This window comes from Octopus bimaculoides, chromosome 1, assembly GCF_046866305.1.
Source record: "Octopus bimaculoides isolate indiv1 chromosome 1, ASM4686630v1, whole genome shotgun sequence".
In the NCBI taxonomy this organism is placed as follows: domain Eukaryota; kingdom Metazoa; phylum Mollusca; class Cephalopoda; order Octopoda; family Octopodidae; genus Octopus; species Octopus bimaculoides.
The window spans coordinates 167,648,777-167,662,801 of NC_142928.1; the positions used below are offsets into that span (position 1 = coordinate 167,648,777).

Consider the following 14,025-nt stretch of genomic DNA (forward strand, 5'->3'; position numbering starts at 1 on the left):
TTTTCATTATATCATGAAATTACAACTGTATATCTATCTACTTACCTATCTACACACATATCTACATATCTAAGTATGTATCTACCTTAATCATCTGTTCATCAATGTATCCATCCACCCACCACTTCTATGTATAAAACAGACTTATCAAAAGAAGTCTTGCAAAATGTGATGTCAGATGATGTTGTTGCTGTCTTTGTTGGTGATGGTGAGTGGTAGTAGTGGTCATCTCCATCATCATCATCCGTGAATTAGCCTGATTGAGTTGACCATGACTAAAGAATTCCAATTGTGAACATCATGTGTGTGCTTTTTTTATATTTATTTTTTTGATTTTTTTTTGTTTTATCTAGAACTGCACCATTCAAATTCACCTTCTTTTATTTAAGGTAGTATAGTGTCATTTGAGGATAGATTTGGCTGCTTTTTCTAACAGAATGAGAAACCCCATTGGCCATAATCATCTGGTGGTTAGTACCCCACTTCATATCATAGAATAATACTACACATAAAATCACCACTATTTTTATTACTTTGCAGCTCCACCTAATCACTCTCACCTTCTCTTCTTAAATGTGAGTAACCATGCCATTCATCTATAGCAGTGTTTCTCAACTATTTTACCCTTAAAATAAATTACATGTCTCAAGGAGTCCCTGCATGAAAAAAAAATGAAATGCCATATCTTTCTTATATTTTTTTCATTGTAGTTCACATGGTAAATATCATAAATTTAGGGTAAAAACCCCTTTTACCGGCACCCATTTATTGCACTTGGTAAAACACTAGTGTAACAATAATTGGGTACCCTCCCAGCAGTATTTTGGATAGATATTATCCCTTAGTGGGTTGGATTCTCAACCCTAACTCTCTTGGATTATATATATATATATATATATATATATCCCCAATGGTTGTTATATTTTTTTGATAATATAATACGTTAGATAGGATGATGCCTATATTACAATATTAGAATAACCAATGCCATGTTGTGCATGTATAGTAATATTACGATCATGAAATTAGTATTAGTTCATCTCACTCTTTCTTGGGGAACCCTAAGAAACTTTTGCAGAACCATAGGGTTCCAGGGAACCCCAATTGAGAAACGCTGATCTACAGTATACAGTAAGGAAACCTATTTCACTCAAGCCACTTCTTCCATACTTTTCTTTCTCGTCTCCTAGCATAAAGCTGCCCTCTCAGAGTTTGTACCCTTGCAAGCTGCAAGTTGACCTCAGTACTACTGATGGCATGAAAAAACCACCCAGTATATGCTGTAAAGTGGTTGGCATTAGGAAGGATATCCATCCATAGAAATCATAGCAAAGTAGGCGCTGGAGCTTGATTCAGTCCTTGGGCCCATTGGATCTTGTCAAACTGTCCAATCCATGCCAGCATGGAACATGGATGTTAAATGATGATGATGATGATAAAATTGCTTTTCTAGCATTTAGATTGAGGCATTAGGTTTATATCAGAACTTATATTTGCATTTTACATCCCTAAGTATGCTAAATCTACCAGAGTTACAATATTTATGTTCTTAAATATGCTAAATCTATATACCAGAGATACAACAGTCTCAGAAGAAGCAGGATACAAACCTGAACCTCATTGTCTTGGTCCTTCATCCACTCAACCATTCATTGCTTTTTTAGAGTATTAACTTAGATATAGTTATTAAATCCTGTTCACATGAACAGCCTGGTAGTACAAATCCACATATTTTTTCAGTAATGCTTTTATAGTTACCAGCCTCTCTAGTTTTTGCCAACCAGGGATGTCTGGACTATGTTCACTGAAAGTAGTTATATAACTAAACCTAATTTTATATGAATTCTTTTGTTGGAAGCTTCCACAACAAATTAACTCATTCATAAGACATCTGCCTCTAAGAGAATTCTCATTTTGACAGAATTGTAAGCTTTTTTTTTCTTCTTTCTTCCTTTTTCTTTGCTTTTTCTTTTTTGTGTCTTAATTTTTGCTTTAATTCATCTGCCCTTTTCTTTCTCTTTTATATTACCCTGCTTCTTTTTTTTCCTTTCTTAATATTTATAAATATGATCATTATCATCATCATTGTCGTCATCATCATCATCATGAGACATCTGACATCACATTTACTTCATTCTGATAATTCAGGAAAAGCTTTTATCGAGGAATACAGAATCAGACAAGATCGGTCTACACAGCATGTTACACAGTACAAGGTGAAGAAGTTAAACTATTTATTAAATCATTGTGTGTGTGTGTTGAGTTTGATGGATGTGTGAACATGTGAAGATTTTGTGCAGATATGACTGGAGGTATAAATCTTGTTTAAAATATATAGCTCTATGGCAAAAAATAGATGGATGCATGTATGGCAAGTGTACAGTGGGTGTATATGTGTGGTATTGATTATATATTTGTATGAGTTAGTTCACATTACTTTGTGAGGAGCATGGGGTTGGTTTCCTGGTTTCTCTAACATATATATTCCTCTCTGGGTGGGACACCAATCCATTGCCGGGTTACTGAGTGAACTGCAGCAGCGTGAACTGAAGTGTTTTGCTCAAGAACACAATACATCACCTTGTCCAAGAATCAAACCCAAAATCTGACAATCATGAGTTCAACACCCTAACCACTAAGCCATGCACCTCCACTTATATTTGTATAGGCACGTGAATTTTTTTGTGAGTGTATGTATTGAAGGATATGTGAGTATACTTGTAGATATGGATGGATATACATGCTTTCATGAAGGTGGAAGGATGTATATATAGTTTGTTAGTTTAACACATGTATATGTATGTGTGGGATTGTATACATAAAGAATGTCCAGCTACATTGACCAATTTATTCTTCAATATATATATATCTATAGATTTTAGCCAACATTCATAAGAGCAGGTATGACTGTGTGGGTAAGAAACTTGCTTCCCAACCATGGTTCAATCCCACTGTATGGCACCTTGGGCAAGTGTCTTCTACTATAGCTACAAGCCCACCAAAATCTTGTGAGTAGGTCTGATAGATGAAACTGAAAGAAGCTAGTGTGTGTGTGTGTCCTTGTTTAGACATCACATGATAGTTGTAAATGAACAATCACCATTATACAAGTGAGGTTCTTCTTCTCAAGTCTTCTGTGAAAAACATATCTTCAGGGAAAATATTACCTTACTTGGAAACAGGTGAGAACTGGTGAGAAGAAGAGCATCTGTGTGTAGAAAATCTGCCTCAACAAAGTTCATCTGACTCATGCAAGTGTGGAAAATCAGACAGTAAAATGATGATGATGATATCTGTAGATTTTAGCCAACACTTTATGTAATAAACAGATACAGGGATCTTATTTTTATAATTACTTTCATGGAGACGAAAAATGAAATCATAATAAAGATTACCACCAGTCCAGCTGATCCCTCCTTTTCCATCTACAGTAGTAGTATATAAATTAAATTATGACCATCCAGTGTATTTAATTGAGCTTCATTTACATATGCACTGATAGCTGAAACCTATAGGTTTATTCTATACTATAGAATATAACATGAAAAAATTTCTATTGTATCAGTAATTGCTTAATCAATTTAGCTGCCTAGAATGTGTTATCGATACAAATAAATTTGATTTAGTAAAGTCCTTAACGATAAACAGGATAATAGTTACTAAATATAGAATGTCTTCTTTATCTCCTTTTTTTCTTTTCTTCTTTCTTATTTTTCCGCCTTTTGTCTTTTTGGATTTTTTTTTTCTTTTTTAATGTCTTTTGATGATTATAAATACTAGAGAGATCATTTTAGACATCATAAGCTAATTTCTAATTCACAATTCATGAATCAAAATTCTGGATGGTATTTTCTCAGTTCGAGGGATTTGGACAATAGTGAGGCCTTTCAGGCTTTCCCAGACAACTAGATGATTATAACTGAGTGAGGTACCTTGGGCAAGTGTATACTACAAGTGTGTCTTTTTCTCTCACAAGCCTTGTGAGAAATATTTGGTAGATGGAAATTGTGTGGAAACTTCTGAGATTGTACTTGTTCTTGGGTGGTAAATTTTATCTGCTACCCAGTTTTACTACTACAACATAGCCCTTGGGCCATGTCGATCATGTGAATCTCCTATTGAAACTTCATGCCTTTGAGCACTACATCTCTTGGATCAGTAGCTTCCTATCAAACTGCAGTATTACAGTGTGTTGATGAACTTTTTCTGTTCCTCAATGTAGCAACCCTGGCATGCCCCAGGATTCAGTTTTTGGCTTTACCCACTTCCTTCAGTTCACTTCCTTCTCCAACCTGCATCATCCACTTGTATCTGGACATTATATGCCAAACCTGTATTGATTCCATGAATGGAGACTTTGAAAACATCCTCCAATGGGAATATGCCAATCTTGTCTCTTTCAACAGCTTTTACTTTTTTCTTTTTTTAGTACCAAGTACATAACAAAAGAGTTACCTGTATATTCTTTTGTATTAAATGATTGTGATAAAATATTAAAAATAAAGTTGTTTTTTTTCCAACCATTGGTGGGGCATACATTTTCTTGGTAAGTTATAGTGGGGCCTGGGGGAAAATAGGTTGAGAAACACTGGTGTAGATGTATGAAAACTGGCTGAACCCACAAACTTCTAACTATATTAGTAGACTTCTACACTACACTCTACTCAGTGAACTGGTAACTCTTGCCGTATTGAAGAATTCTACTTGTATACCGGATCAGTGTGTTTCTGTTTTTGAAGTATACACCAGTTACACAGTTATTATAGGTTTCTTAAAATATTTCAACTTATCTCAGTAGGGCAAATGTAATAACAACAAAATACATAAGTAGATAATGTTCTAAACTTTTAACAAAAGGTTATAGTCAAGTCCATACCATTGTGTTGTTACACCTTCAAACAACAAAGATTACTCATTTCAGTCATTTCAACTGTAAAATGGAAATCATTCTTCATGGTTGAATATTTAATGACACATTGTGCAACCAGTTGTAAGACAATTGCTCCAGAATGTTTGTAGGTTTATTAACTTCATCTTTTATGTACATAACTAAACAAAGACAATATATAAAGAAATAGTATGTTTTATCTGTTTCACTTCCATTTTTTTCATGGTGGTGATTCCTTTCTTTCTGTTAACCACTAAAGAAGAAACAGAAGAAATGGAACCCAGTTTAGGCCATTCAAACTGTAGCAATTAGCTTTACAATATTTATTTGAGAAATTTATTACAAAAACATCAGGATCAAAATTGGAGGGGAGCATTGCACTCAAGTGTAAGGATAGAGAGAAAAAGAGAGAGAGAGAGAGATTATTAATATTTTGATACAAAAAAAAGGAAGATCATATTCTCAGAATTGCATTGTACTGAAGTAAATATAGTACATATATTATTCAAGGTGTGTGTGTGTGTGAAACTGTGAAGATACATTTTTTTTTGTTACATGCACTGGATAGTCAGAGAAGGAGGTGTAGTCCTCATGTTCTTTACGGACTGTTGAGATTGATGTTTGATGTCCAGTCTGAAATCTGGAGATTGATGTCTGCAGGTGTAAAAAGTGGCCAAAGCAGGAATTTCATAAAGTTACAGTTTGGGGGAAGATAGGACTAGAACATTGTGTGGGCGGTGAAATTCTGTAGATGATGGGGAGGGAGATTAGCAAGTCAGTATGGGTGGAGAGAGGATGTGCATTTTCTCAGTGCCTCTTGTTCTTAGTGACAGCTGGACATTTTCTTTAAAGCCCCTTTTAAAATGAAGTGGATAGGTTATTAGGTTATCAGTTATTTATTCGTGGTTTTCATCCATTGTAGGAACTTCATTGTTTTTCATTACAATATACTTAACTCCAGTGTACTTAGACAATATACTTAAATCACTTCAGTCTACCTTATTGTCAAGAACAAGTTAGCAACAATAGCAACAGTACCATTGGGAGATTTGTCTGAAACTTGAGCTATAAGCATTGGCTTTATGAGTTCTTGTGATTTGACAGGAAAATAGGTGCAGGCATGGCTGTGTGGTAAGAAGCTTGCTTCCCAACCACATGGTTCCAGGTTCAGTTCTACTGTGTGGCACCTTTGACAAGCGTCTTCTACTATAGCTTTGGGCCAACCAAAGCCTTGTGAGTTGATTTGGTAGATGGAAAGTAAAAGAAGCCCATCACGTATATATGTATATATTTACGTGTGTGTGTCTTTGGGTCTGTTTGCCCCCCCCCCCCCTCCCTACTGCTTGACAACCAATGTTGGTGCATTTACATCCCCAGCAAAAGGGACTGATAGAATAAGTTCTAGGCTTACAAAGAATAAGTCCTGGAGCCAATTTCTTCAACTAAAAATCCCTTTATGGTAGTGCTCCAGCATGGCCGCAGGCAAATGATTGAAACAAGTAAAAGAATAAAAGAATAAAAGAAATGAATTCTCTACATAGATAGTTTCTGTTTTAATTGCCTGGAAAATAAATATATTTTGTGTGAATTATGTGTTTTGATAAATGGTTAGGTTTTAAGCTCTGTGATATATCTTAAACAGGTTTTCGTCTGGGAAAGCATGATAAACTGGAGGTCAGTTTTGTTATGGAAATTTGTTTCAGTCAAATAGCATTGAGCAAATAACATTTCAGGGTCACTCAAAGTGGGTAATCTATTGTATCACTTGTATCATACAATAGATAATTATCACTTTAATTACTTCAACACTAGTTCATATGAACAGAATTTTTATGAGTGATAGTGAGTGTGTGTATGTGTGAGTGTGTGTTTGCAAGTGTGTATGTAATATAGAAGGTGTTTTCCTTATCAAAAGAGCTATTTCTGATTAACTTGTGAGCATGCTGGACCTCCTAGCTGAAGGTTTAATGGTTTTTAGTTTGTATTTTGTCATTGGTTCTTCATTGTAATAGGAACCAAGAGAAAGTACATGTCACTGATGTAAGAAATAAAATACAGTATATGTTAATGAGCTCAGACCTAGAAGAGGATAGTCTCTGCCAACATGACTTTTCCACATTATATTCAAAAACCAAAGTCTTCAGTGATGCCTTAACAAACTAGTGGCCTACATTAATTGGCATTTTATATAACTTTGTTGTACATTAATTGGCATTTTATATAACTGATTTGGATGGCACCTTCTCAGTTTTATTTGGTCTCTGTTTACTCAGCTATTCCATTATGAGTGCATATCGTTAAACAAAAAAAAAAAACTAAAGACCAGTGTGTTTTGAAATGATGTGCCTGTGTAGATAGAAATCAACTATGAATAATTACCTGCACACACACACACACACACACACACACACACACACACACACACACACACACAAACACATGCACAATTATGTATTATAGTTTTGCAAAATAGTTAAAAATAATTGTGATAGTGTATTCTTTATTTATAATATAGCTCTCTAACAAAGTTATTGTTATGTACAGGGTGCAAGAGGTATCCGAGGACATATTTAGTAATCTAATAAAACAATTCTAATCTAGCAACAACAAAATATATTTGTGCTCATGTTTTAGGTAAGCTTCTTATAATATTTTGTGAATCTGCCTTTAGCTTTGATGACTGCTTCAAAGCAGGATTGAAACCAGTGACTTGTCTGCACTAAATGGTCCTTGTTCATTTCAGACATCACATAGACAGTGGTAGCCTTCGCTGAAGCTATGGTATTATGAGGATGTTGATTAGCCTTCTTTTCAACAATGTGTCAAACGTAGTAGTCCATGAAATTTGAATCTTGTGAGTTTGACAGCCACAAGTTTGATGTTACATGATTGTAAATATTTTCTGGTATTTGTTCTTGGGTTATGCAAGCTTTGTGAGAAGGTGTTGAGTCTTGTTGAAACACATATGGCCTTCCACTGCATACTTCATCCAGACCTTATCAACTTCCTCCAGTACCTCAGTGTATCCAGTAGCATTAATTCTATCCATCTATCATTTCTCCTGTTAGACTTTTGGTCTTGGTCAGTTTTTCTCATCAGAAAAGAACCAAAAAAATGTCATGTGCATGAAGGGTTTTAACCTTGTTAAGTAACCACTAGGCACGAATCCAGTGATTTTTTTTTTTTTTTTTGTATCTTTGCAGATATGGATTAGCCTCTCCTTGAAATGTATGATTTGTATCAAATAGCCTTCATTGATTTTCCAGGATAATCATTATTATGCTCTGAATCTGTTTGAACGACAGTGTCCTTATAGTGTTCAAACATTTAGAATGTGTTTTTCTCTTTGATACTGTTGAAACATTTTTATTGCATCTATATTCTGACGACTACTACTGCTACTACTACTGGTGCTGCTTCTACAATAGCCAGAATATACAATCGAGGAGAGTGACTAGGTAGTCACCATGGGTATCTAAGACAAGTAGCAAGACCATGTACCATGGTTTTGCTATCTAAATATAAGCTGACAGTGACAATCTGTCAATGCTGTTATCCTTAACCCAGCTGAATCCTCAGGATGTCATTGCTGGAAAGGGAAAGGGATGCACCAGCACTAAACTAGTACTTCATTTATTAAAGTTCAATTGGTTGAAACTCAAAAGGCAAAAGTTGGCTTCAGTGGGATCTGAACTGAGAGTGCATAGAGCCAGGACAAATATCAATGCTTTCTTAACAAAGCTCTTACAACTTCTCCAATTGATACCTCCTGCTTCTCTATTTCTACACACACATATATATTTACATTACTTTAATCACTTAAGCCCTACGCTCCACTGTTCTCAAACTCTGCACTGTCCTCCCCTAGTTCTTGTTGGTTTTGAATTTTCATTGATGCTTCTGCAACTTTGAATTTGTGTAGGGCCAAAATCCCTTAAAAGAAATGCAATTTTACCCTTAGAAAGAAGTGGTCCATATTAGTCTGGTCTTTATCCTTTGACCTGTTCTGCATGGTGGGAGGCCTTACAAGGGGCTTCTACTCCATTGGTATAGCTTTCAGGGTCATTTAGCCAGCCAAGCTATCACACCGCAATAAGGACTGGACCTCATGATGGACCATATACACACATATTCTGGTTAGTGTTTATGTTGCATGTGAAAAGACAAAAGGAAGGAAAATTCAATAAATCAACCAGAAGTCTAAATTTCATCTTAACAAATCAACAGTTTATTTCTATATTTGCTATTACTGCCAACCTCCTTCTGCCATCACTTGAGTTAGTATGTGGTGAGTGTGTGTGTGTGTGTATATGTGTGTATATGTGTTTGTGTATGTGTACTTGTATGTATACACACATTTTTTCAATAATTTTGTTACAGCTTTTATTGCTTTTTGCTGTTGTTTTTTTTTCTTGTTTTTTTTTGCAACAACTATTTCAAACCTCCAGCCTTTACACCCCCACCCCCGTCACCAATGCTCAGTTCAATATTTCAGTAGTTTTCCTTATGCACCACCTACATACACACACATACACACTCACGCACATACATGTGTACATGTATATACTTAAGTAAGCTGTGTAAATATTACAAGCCAGAAAGTATGTTTCCATAATGCAGGCTTATGTTGTTGTTAATGTTGTGTATCTCAGATCAGATCTAATCAAGCAAACCTGTAACCAAAGACCTTGGTTCAGCCTTTATCACCCCCATCTTTTCACCAGTCATAGTTTATCAAGGATAACTTTATCTAAAGTGTCCTTTATTCTTAAGACAGTGTAATGTAATTTTAGAGTAGACATGGCTTCTATTTCTAGCAAGCAGGTCAAGCAACCTTGTATAGGCTTCATTGACTTAATATATGTATTGTAGGCATTTATTTGTGGTATGCATTGTGTGTATAAATATTGTAGTTCATGCTTACATTTAGGGAGTACAATGGAATTCCTTACATCCCATTTGAAATCACAATGAATCGAAGGATACTTTTTCCTTTTTTGCAGTTTCTTTGTTTTCTTTTCTAAAAAAACCTGTGTATACGTTTTATGTGTGTGTATTTCTGGTATGTGTCTCTCTGTAATTTTCCTCAGCTAGTGTGATTACATGTATGTGGAGTTGTGTATCTGTGTGAATGTAAGTATGTAGATATGTCCGTGCTTAGCCACCTGGGCATATGTATGTGAGTATTGCAATATATGTTAACACCATAAACTCATTCACATACACACACTCAATGGTGTGCAGTAATTTGCACCCAAAGTACTTTGCTTTTGACCAGGTCAGTCAGGTGTTTGTTTGTTCGACAGCTTTCCAGTGACCAATGCTCAAGACAATGACTGTAGTTATCAGGTATGTGTGTGTTTGTGTGTGTGTGTGTGTGTGTGGTGGGGGGTTAAGTCACAATATATGGATTTCAGTAATCTGGTAATACTCATATAAAATGCTCCTTAATGTATCATTCTACAAAATATATAGAATATATATTACAAGAGAAAACAATAAGGAGTGTTGTTTCATTGTTTAACGTCTGCTTTCCATGCTGGCATGGATTGGACGGTTTGACTGAGGACTGGTGAGCCAGATAGCTGCACCAGGCTCAATCTGATCTGGCAAAGCTTCTACTGCTGGATGCCCTTGTATAAAGTCATAAATGACAGAGAAATAGTTTGATGAAATTTTACTTAACAATAAGAAAATTCAATCATCACAAATTGTTTCCTGACTTAAAAACATGTAAATAATTTATATTATTATATCTAATAATAAATGAATTACTTACATGTCTGCATTAATGTAAATTGCAAAAAATCTTTCAAAATAATGCAGAATTTAAGCTACATCCTCAGGTGAAAGAAAGTCTTTGTTAAATGCTAAAGTCTCAACAAAATGTTACAAGAATGCAAAGTCAATACTTAAAAGACTATGGAAGACAATAATGATAAATCATCATCATCATCATCGTTTAACGTCCGCTTTCCATGCTAGTATGGGTTGGATGATTCGACTGAGGACTGGCAAGCCAGGTGGCTGCACCAGGCTCCAGTCTGATTGGCAGAGTTTCTACAACTGGATGCCCTTCCTAACGCTAACCACTCCAAGAGTGTAGAGGGTGCTTAAATTATTTACATGTTTTTAAGTTATGAAACAATTTGTGATATTTAAATTTTTTTATTGTTAAATAAAATTTCATCAAACTATTTCTCTGTCATTTGTGATTTATATATATATATATATATATATATATATATATATATATATGATATGATGATCATCATCATTTTATATATGCTGTCCATGTGGGCATGGGTTGAACTGATCTGCTCATCTGGATGGGCCAGAATGGATGGGGGGCTCTGTTCTCTTGTTCTCCAATTTGGTTTGGTTTGTATGGCTGGATGCCTTTCCTAACACTAACTGCTTTACAGAGTGTACAAGGTTCTGTTTTCAAACCACTATCACTAAAGAATTGTCATGTTGTCAATAAGACTAAAGAGTTCTCATAGCGTCATACTTTACAAAGTATGAAAATGTGTGGCTTAATGGTTAGGGTATTCAGTTCACAATCATAAGGTTGTGAGTTCAATTCCTGGTGGCACATTGTGTCCTCGAGCAATACACTTTATTTCACATTGCTCCAGTCCATTCATCTGGCAAAAATGAGTTGTACCTGTAATTCAAAGGACCAGTCTTGTCACACTCTGTCATGCAGAATCACCTTGAGAACTATGTTACGGGTACGCGTGTCTATGGAGTGCTCATCCACTTGCACGTTAATTTCATGAGCAGGCTGTTCCATTGATTGGATCAACTGGAACTCTCATTGTCATAACCAACCAGTGTACCAGTTACTTTACAAAGTGTATGGAATGCATTTTACATGATGCCAGAATTAGAGAGAGAGAGAGAGAGAGAGAGAGAGAGAGCCATGTCCTTGTCACAACTAAAGTGATCTCTGCTCACTTGTCTACCTCATTAGAGAGTAAAGAAGTATGAGTGATAGAAGCATGAACAATAGTGATGAAAGAGATGTGTGATAGTGGAATGAGAAATAGTTCTCAGTATTCTGAAATAAATACAAATATTTGAGGCAATATGACTGAGATGATAGATGTTCAGGATGTGTGAATGAAAAGGAATAAGATTATGTTGGCAGACAATGTGATATAGACTGATGACATTACAAGAGATGAATATTTCATAAGTATATGTATGCATACATGCCTCTGTATGTGTATGTGTGTGTGTGTAATATAAACATGTATGCATCATCATCATGTTACATTTGAATTCTGTGTTGACACATGTATTGGTCATCACACGTTGAGTCAATTCTTAATCCAAGTTACTGCTTTTCCGGACAAATCGGAGGACATACGTAAGCATGCATATATTATGTATTGGGCCTTTTAATCCATAGTCTGATTTATCTGCATCACCACCTGGATCCTGGGTACTCTGAGCTCTGTCCATTCCCTTGCAGACATTTGGAGACTTTGAAAAAGTTCTTTGACACTACTTCTGCTTGTTTGACAAAGAAAAATGCCTAAATGTAAGAGCTTTATTTAAGTTTTTCATAAGAGAGTTCAAGCTAGTCGCTATCAAAGTGACAAGACTTTTTGAGTTAAGAGAGTTCCTGGTATTTGTAAATATGAGGTTGAGTTTGTGTGTTGGTTGAGCTGTCAAAGCACACACTAAAGTGTGTGCCTCTGTTCACCTAAAGAATCTCAGGTGAAGAATTTTGGGGAATGTCTTACAAATCTTCACTGAGCCACTAATAGACTGGATTTGGAAAATCCATGTCAGTTACTTTTGGTCTTTCTTTGAAGAACCTAAGAACCTAGTATATCTAGGATTTGTGTATATTTTTGTGTAGGTTTGTATGTATGTATATATGTATGTATGTATAGAATAAAAGGACAGACAGGCAAACAACAGGTATCGGGTCAGATTATAAAATATATTTAAACAACATGGCGTAGGAGTGGCTGTGTGGTAAGTAGCATGCTTACCAACTACATGGTTCCGGGTTCAGTCCCACTGTGTGGCACCTTGGGCAAATGTCTTCTACTATAGCCTCGGGCCGACCAAAGCCTTGAGTGGATTTGGTAGACGGAAACTGAAAGAAGCCTGTCGTATATATGTCTATGTATATATGTATGTGTGTATGTGTATATGTTTGTGTGTCTGTGTTTGTCCCCCCAACATCGCTTGACAACCGATGCTGGTGTGTTTACGTCCCCGTAACTTAGCGGTTCGGCAAAAGAGACCGATAGAATAAGTACTAGGCTTGCAAAGAATAAGTCCTGGGGTCGATTTGCTTGACTAAAGGCGGTGCTCCAGCATGGCCGCAGTCAAATGACTGAAACAAGTAAAAGAGAGTAACATCTAGATGGAAACGAATGCATAAAGGAGTATACTCGCAAAACACAGGAGATCGGTAAAAGCGCCAAGAAGAGATGTTTGTAATAGGCGCGATGTACGGTGGTTGTATGTATGTGTGAATGCATGTAGTAAGTATGTATTTATACCTATATGTATCTAAGAGGCATGTATGTATGTATGTATGTTTGTATGTCTGAACGAATGTAATAAGCATATATGTACGTATATACGTAATAAACGTGTGTGTGTGTATGTGTAATAAGCATGTGTGAATGTATGTATACGTTATTGTATTAGAATGCCATCCTAGAATATTTAGGAACCACTCCGGGATAGTCTGTATTTAGTGTCGGAACCAGTGAAGCAGCTTGTCTTGCTAGATAAATATTTCACACCATTGTCATTCATTGTTCTTCTCACCTTTGCCACCACCACCACCAGTTCTTAGCATTCTCACAGTTTTGATAGTGACTCAGAACCTACAAAGACAAAGACAATGAAATAACCACTACGACCACCTCTTCTTTTCTCCTCTGCAATCTTTACCGAATACATATTGATTATAATATTTAAGCACATAGGCACACTTTTATACATACATACATACACTGCAACGCGTATTAGCATATTACATATACCCACATACTGTTACACGCACACACACACACACAACTCATATGCTGTTTCTATCTTCATCAAACAATAACAACTTTTCGCTGTCTCACCACTTCGCATACTCTCTATCGACACTTAGA

The 14,025-nt window shown here is 35.8% G+C and overlaps 1 protein-coding gene across 1 annotated transcript in view; it reads left to right on the forward strand.

The window, feature by feature from the left end:
• The window catches only part of LOC106869320 (EVI5-like protein), a 304,412-nt gene that overhangs the window by 78,706 nt on the left and 211,681 nt on the right, over positions 1 to 14,025 (forward strand). The gene's annotated exons all lie outside the window — the stretch shown is intronic.